Source organism: Conger conger, chromosome 9, assembly GCF_963514075.1.
Source record: "Conger conger chromosome 9, fConCon1.1, whole genome shotgun sequence".
Classification (NCBI taxonomy): Eukaryota; Metazoa; Chordata; class Actinopteri; order Anguilliformes; family Congridae; genus Conger; species Conger conger.
In genome coordinates, this window is record NC_083768.1 from 3696466 (window position 1) to 3704839 (window position 8374).

Consider the following 8374-nt stretch of genomic DNA (forward strand, 5'->3'; position numbering starts at 1 on the left):
CCAACAACGTTGATTAGTTCTATTTATAGTTCTATTTACATACAGAGTTTCCCTCAGAAATCATCCTTCTGCACTCAGGTTGATGAAATGGGAAATGTATGGATTTATACAGCTCTTTTATTCAAAGCACTGTACAGTTGATTCTTCTCATTCACCCATTCTACACACACCAACAACGATTAGCTGCCATGCAGGGCACCAACCAGCTCATCGTTAGGTGTCTTGTGTGTCTTCGACACACCCAGGGTGGGATCGAACCGGCAAATCTGGCAGACTGAGCCAATGAGACGACTGTTCTTATCACAACAGAAATGTTGTTCACCTGCCAACTTCATCACCAGCCATTTCATGCTGTTTTGAATTGTCCTTGTTAACTTGTATACATGCAGTCTCAACTGAGCATTTAAATATGCTTAAATACGTTGCCATCCTTTAGGTTGGTCTCATTGGTAGTAGCCCAACATTGTTGATTAAAACGTATAAAATATTTAGCCAAAATAAATAATATTTATTATCTTAAATCTTCAGTTTCATTTCCAAACCTTTCTGAAGAATGACATTCTGTGCCATTTGTTGAGTTGGTTTGAATTGGCCTATCCACCCTCAATCAGACCCCCAACTACAGAATATAATTATTCATCAGCTGAAATAAAAGACCAGTGTTTTTTTTGTGAAACAAATCCCTGTAATTTGGACAGATATGAAACCTGAACCTGGTCAGGCTCATTGTCGAGTAGGATATGAGATTATACTAACTGTTTTAAGTTTGTAGTGTGTTCTGTGTGTTTCTAAATATAATATATAGCATTATATGTGTTACTTTGGCAATATGACTGTAGTTGTGATTGCAGAAACACAACACAGACAAAAACACACACATTTTGCCCAAACTAACATGTTTGGGATTCACACAAACACAAACACGCCATTTTGAATTGAACTGAATGAGAGAGAAAGAGAGAACAACCAAAAGTGGTTTAACTGAAGAGTTTAAATCATATTTAAAATGGCAGTTTAAATTAATGTGTGATGTTATGCATAATGTCTGAAATGTAGTTGGTATTAAGCATTAATGAGGGACAAAGTGCACTCATAGCACAGCTGTAGGAAGGCACCAGGAAGCAGAAGCAGAGCAGCCAATCAGGAGCAAGAAGGGGGACGTCTAGCACCTCCTGGTGGGTCTTCAGTTGATACTTATGCGTTTGATTGACACATCTCCATCAACCCATATGTAGTCATAATATTGCTCATCCAGGCTATTCCTGAAGTACACGATCTTGGAACTTTCAGCACCTCCAACTCAGTGTCTCCCTGTCCTAGGACTCACCTCCAACTCAGTGTCTCCCTGTCCTAGGACTCAGCTCCAACTCAGTGTCTCCCTGTCCTAGGACTCACCTACAGCTCAGTGTCTCCCTGTCCTAGGACTCACCTCCAACTCAGTGTCTCCCTGTCCTAGGACTCACCTCCAACTCAGTGTCTCCCTGTCCTAGGACTCACCTCCAACTCAGTGTCTCCCTGTCCTAGGACTCACCTCCAACTCAGTGTCTCCCTGTCCTAGGACTCACCTCCAACTCAGTGTTTCCCTGTCCTAGGACTCACCGCCAACTCAGTGTCTCCCTGCCCTAGGACTCACCTGCAGCTCAGTGTCTCCCTGTCCTAGGACTCAACTCCAACTCTGCTGCATAATATATGCAAATGTGGCTTGCTTGATAAAAATAATGCAACATAAATTTTTAACATATGTTTTTAAACATATTGTAAACTATTACATGGTCAGTACTGGTCAGTACGTACTGTCCGAGGATGAGGTTGAAGAATTCATTAACAATTCGGACTCGAACCGTTGACGTTGCGGCTCACAATGAGCATGCGGTCAGTGCTCTGCAGGCTGCGCCACCGAGACACCCCATATCTAACAAGTCTGACAGTAAGTACTACAGTTCATGATAAATGGTGACAGTTGGCTGTGTCACTTATAAAGGGCACTGTAAGCCGTTCTGCTTTCTAGTGCAGGAAAAGCACCTAAAAAAGACAAGCAAAATTAAATGTTAATGCAATTTAAAAAGAAACGCATAATAAAAACATATATTCATGATGTGGGAGAGAAATATAATGTAACCTAGGATATATGTATCCAGATGTGTACAATGCATATATAGTTAGAAAACTGCTTAAAATAAGAAAATGTGTTTGTGACAGATAACCAGGGAGGGGTGAGTGCACACACACACACACACACACACACACACACCATACACACACACAGGGCTGAGTGCTCTGCCACAGCTTACATCATATAGGCATACGGGCGGAGATAGAGCAGAACACTCTACCATTGTTGGGTGCGCTCATGTGCTTGATTATGATACAAAAATAAGGCATGATGTGTGTATTTATGTGTTCGTGAGTAACTGATTTAGGCAGGATTTTGCAAGTTCTAACGAATCAAATCGTATTCAAGACTAACTTGCAGAGAAACAAAGCCAAACCAAACAAAACATGTATGCAAACAAGCACAAAGTAGGGGGACTTGATAACTCTATCACAATACTTAGAACAGTGTTTGATGCCGCCTTTATCGGTTATGATTGACTAACATTACTTCAACTGTATAACATAGAAGCACCTCCATTGAATCTCAATTTAAATGACCAAATCATACCAATCCGTGGAACAGAGGTACAGAGGTTCTTGGAAATATTCCAGCTGATTCATTCAGTGTGAGTACATTTGTACATGAGCCTTGGTGGATTATGTACAAAACCACCGTGGGACTATCTTTCTGGATGAGACAGGCTACACTAGAGACTGTCATTCTGGATGAGACAGGCTTCACTATGGACGATCGTTCCTGGATGAGACAGGCTTCACTACGGACTGTCTTTCCTGAATGAGATAGGCTTCACTGGAGACTGTCTTTCTGCATGAAACAGGCTTCACTAGGGACTGTCTTTCTTCATGAGACAGGCTTCACTATGGACTATCGTTCCTGGATGAGACAGGCTTCACTAGGGACTGTCTTTCTTCATGAGATAGGCTTCACTCGGGACTATCGTACCTGGATGAGACAGGCTTCACTAGAGACTTTCTTTCTGGATGAGACAGGCTTCACTAGAGACTATCTTTCTGGATGAGACAGGCTTCACTAGAGACTATCTTTCTGGATGAGACAGGCTTCACTAGAGACTGTCTTTCTTCATGAGATAGGCTTCACTAGGGACTATCTTTCTTCATGAGACAGGCTTCACTAGAGACTGTCTTTATTCATGAGACAGGCTTCACTAGGGACTGTCTTTCTTCATGAGATAGGCTTCACTAGAGACTGTCTTTCTGCATGAGATAGGCTTCACTAGAGACTGTCTTTCCTGGATGAGACAGGCTTCACTAGAGACTGTCTTTCTGCATGAGACAGGCTTCACTAGAGACTGTCTTTCTGCATGAGACAGGCTTGACTAGAGACTGTCTTTCTGCATGAGACAGGCTTCACTAGAGACTGTCTTTCTGCATGAGACAGGCTTCACGAGGGACGTCCAACTCCAGCAGGTTCACCTGCACCCCTCTCCAGCAGGAGTCTGCAGTTACTGTCACTCTGGAACACTCTGGAACACTCTGGAACACACTGGAACACTCTGGAACACACTGTCATTCAGGAACACACTGGAACACTCTGGAACACACTGTCATTCAGGAACACACTGGAACACACTGGAACACTCTGGAACACACTGGAACACACTGTCATTCAGGAACACACTGGAACACTCTGGAACACTCTGGAACACTCTGGAACACACTGTCATTCAGGAACACACTGTCATTCAGGAACACACTGTCATTCAGGAACACACTGGAACACTCTGGAACACACTGTCACTCTGGAACACTCTGTCACTCACTGGACCTCTGGGACACACTGGAGCACACTGTCATTCAGGAACACTCTGGAACACACTGGAACACTCTGGAACACACTGTCATTCAGGAACACACTGGAACACTCTGGAACACACTGTCATTCAGGAACACACTGGAACACTCTGGAACACACTGTCACTCTGGAACACTCTGTCACTCACTGGACCTCTGGGACACACTGGACTCACTTTGGCAGAGGCTCTTATCCAGAGCAACGTACAGTTGATTAGACTAAGCAGGAGACAATCTTCCCCTGGAGCAATGCAGGGTTAAGGGCCTTGCTCATGAATTTCACTTCCCCTGTCTGTTGTGGTTTAGGCCACAAGGTTTCCCCCCGCTCCGCTCAGAGCACGGCCTGGTGTAGCTGAGCCTTCAGCTGCAGCACACGCTTTTGGTATGGGGTCACTTTCAAAGCAGAGACAGGTTTGGTTAATATGGCCCTTCTTAGACCCAGTTTGATGAGAGAGAATATGAGGAGGGCTCCAATCCCCAAGATCCATCCTAAGTGAGGTAGTATTGCCGTTATCCATGACACCACCCATTCCCCTAGGCTTACTGCTGATTCACAGAAGTTCAAACAGAGGTCTGTCTCTATTTTAAGATCTTTCTCAACAACAGCCTTGACCAACTTCCCCCTTTTTGTCTGCATTAGCTCAGTATTTCGAGAGAGGTCAGGATAAGGTCAGGATATTACCCAGTTTGACCCTGACATTCTTGTCAACTGCTCCCTGTTTTCTGGCTGGTTTTTCATCATTCTTCAAGAGGGCCCACATCACCCCACTGCTAAAAAAGCCTACTCTGGATTCCTCGATCATCCAGAACTACCGCCCAATATCTCTTCTTCCTTTTCTATCTAAAACCATAGAACGAGCCGCTTCTACTCAACTTTCTTCTTTCTTTTCTAACAACAACCTGCTAGACCCCCATCAGTCTGGCTTCAGATCGGGCCACTCGACAGAGACCGTGCTCCTCTCTGTCAGTGAGTCACTCCATGCCGCACGAGCAGCCTCCCTCTCCTCTGTCCTCATTCTTCTAGATCTCTCTGCCGCCTGGACTACTGCAATTCCCTCTAGGCTGGCCTCCCAGCATCCGCCATCAGACCCCTCCAACTTATCCAGAATGCAGCAGCTTGTCTGGTCTTCAACCTTCCCAAATATTCACACGTCACCCCCCTGCTTACTTCCCTCCACTGGCTGCCTGTCATGGCTCGCATCAAATTCAAAACATTGGTGCTAGCCTTCCAAGCAGTTAAAGGGTCTTCCCCAGCTTACCTCCAAAAAATCATCAGACCCTACACCCCTGCCAGACCTCTTCGTTCAGCCTCCACAGGCCGCTTGGCACCTCCCACTCTCCGAACTTCCACCTCACGCTCACGACTACTGTCTGTTCTGGCTCCACGGTGGTGGAACGAACTCCCCGTTGAGGTCAGAACTGTAGAATCTCTTCCAATCTTCAAGCGCAAAATGAAGACGCACCTCTTCAAGCAGCACCTCTCCCTGTCCCTCCCTACCTCCCTGTGAACCTTAATTGTTGTCTTTCTGTGATTTACTTTCTCTGTATCAGGAAGTTTTAGTTTGGCTAGCTAAGCAGTGTTTGGCTAGTTAAGGGGTTTGTTCATACATTTGCATGTTGCGGTAAAAAAATTTTTTTTTGAAAAATTTAAAAAATGATGATCAAATAGGCCCTGGTCCTTATCTTTGTTGTGCAGGTAGCAGTTGAAATTGTCCTTCCCTCTAGGGTCTTTCATCGCACTAATCCCTGGTTATGCTGGTCGGCACCTTGCATGGCAGCCAATCGCCGTCGGTGTGTGAGTGTGTGTATGAATGGGTGAATGAGAAGCATCAATTGTACAGCGCTTTGGATAAAGGCGCTATATAAATGCCAGCCATTTACCATTTACATCATTATTGTGAAACAACATAAATCAGTCTTAAATGAAAAGTAATACGTGAGAATTAATGAAACACTTCAATCACATAGATTTCTCTATTGGTTACACATTTTGATTATTCAAATGATTCATGTTGATTACCTCACATGTACATATGTTTTAACTGAAGTGATATATATGTTTGGTAAGTGCCCATGGGGAAGTGCCCATGTCAGTACCAACACAGAAGAGGCCCTTTCATTATTTTTGTGGTTCTGATAATACCTTCTGAGGTTTGGAAAGCGATTAATCTGATCACCCTGAGTGGAGAAGGATGACTTCTCTCCTTCCCTCTTCCAGGTGTCCATCACCTTTGCCAATGAGCAGTTTTACATTAGCCTGCACGACGGCTACATGCTGGAGTTCCCCAACCGCCTGGAACAGCCCCAGTACAGTAAAATCTGGTTTACAGCAGACGTCAGAATCACCGGCATATATGTCAAATAGAGACCCACCAGGAGGTGCTAGATATACCCTTTACATTTTACATTTCAGTCATTTGGCAGACGCTTTTAATCCAAAGCGATTTACAAGTGCATAGGTTCTACCATAAGTCAAAGCATTTATTTATTTATTTATTTTTATTTTTATTTATTTTTTTTGGGGGGGGGGGGGGTTAGACAAGGATAGGGATATCAGAAAGGACGGGCAGGGGAAATCAGGAGGAGGACTAAGGTAGAGTTTGAAAAGGTGGGTTTTGAGTCTGGGTCGAAATAGGGGGAGGGATTCTGCTGTTCTGACAGTGGTAGGCAAGTCATTCCACCACTGAGGAACCAGAACGGAAAACAGGCGTGAGCGTGCAGCTCGACTGCCAGGTGCACGTAGAGAGGGAACCATAAGGCGACCAGAGCTGGCAGACCGGAGTGGTCTAGCTGGGGAGTAGGGAGTGATCAGGGATTGTATGTAAGGTGGGGCAGTCCCCTTAGCAGCCTGAAATGCCAACACTAGGGCCTTGAAACGGATGCGTGCGGCAATAGGAAGCCAGTGGAGGCCAATGAGAAGCGGGGTGACATGAGCCGACCTGGGCTGACTGGTGATCAGGCGGGCTGCAGCATTCTGGACCAGCTGGATGGGCTTGGAGCTGGGAGACCGGCTAGGAGGGAGTTGCAGTAATCCAGGCGGGAAATGACGAGCGCCTGGACTAGGAGCTGGGTGGCTTTCTCAGTCAGGAGATGACGGATACGGCGTATATTATACAGAAAGAACCTGCAGGTTCTGCCAGTGGAGGATACTTGTGCAGCCAGGGTGAGGCAGTTATCAAGAGTCACCTCAAGATTCTTTGCCGTACAGGAGGAGGAAACTACAAAGTCCTCAACAGTCAATGAGAGGTCCATTGACGGAGAGGACTTAGCAGGGATGTAGAGAAGCTCAGTTTTGGCAAGGTTGAGCTTCAGGTGGTGGGAAGTCATCCACGCAGAGATATCAGCCAAGCAGGCAGAGATCCGTGTGGTGACTTGGGTGTCGGGAGGGAAGGAAATAAAGAGTTGGGTGCCATCAGCGTAAGAATGATAAGAAAAGCCATGGGAAGAGATAACAGAACCAAGAGATATGGTGTATAGCGAGAAGAGGAGAGGCCCAAGAACCAAGCCCTGCGGGACTCCAGTTTGTAGGGTGTGAGGGTCGGAGACTGAGCCCCTCCAAGTCACCTGGTAGGAGCGACCAGAGAGGTAGGAGGAAAACCAAGCAAGTGCAGACCCTGTGACACCCATCCCAGACAGCGATTAGAGCAGAATCTCATGGTTGACTGTCTCGAAGGCGGCCGACAGGTCGAGGAAGATGAGGACAGAGGAGAGGGATTTTGCTTTAGCAGAGTGGAGTGCCTCAGTGACCGCGAGCAGGGCGGTCTCAGTGGAGTGGCCACTCTTGAAGCCAGACTGGTTGGGGTCATGGAGATTGTTCTGGAGAAGATAAGTGGACAGTTGGGAGCAGACCGCCCGTTCCAGAGTTTTAGCGAGAAAGGGAAGAAGAGAGACAGGCCGGTAGTTGTTCAGGGCAGAGGGGTCAAGAGTAGGTTTTTTGAGCAGGGGAGTGACTCTGGCCCTCTTCAGGGAATGGATAAAGGCGCTATATAAATGCCAACCATTTACCATTTACAACTTGATTAAAATTCACAGGATTTCCTAGGCTAGTGAGTGGTGTTTCTCACGAATGCTTAATACCAATTACATTTCAGACATTACGCATTACATCACACATTAATTTAAACTGACATTTAAAATATGATTTAAACCCTTCAATTAAACCACTTTTGGTTGTTCTCTCTATCTCTCTCAATTCAGTTTAATACAAAATGATGTGTGTGTTTGTGTGAATCCCTAACATGTTAGTTTGGGCAAAATGTGTGTGCTTTTGTCTGTGTTGTGTTTCTGCAATCACAACTACAGTCATATTGCCAAAGTAACACATATAATACAATATATTATATTTAGAAACACACAGAACACACTACAAACTTAAAACAGTTAGTATAATCTCATATCCTACTAGACCAGGGGTCGGCAACCCTGGTCCCGGAGAGCCGCAGGGTGT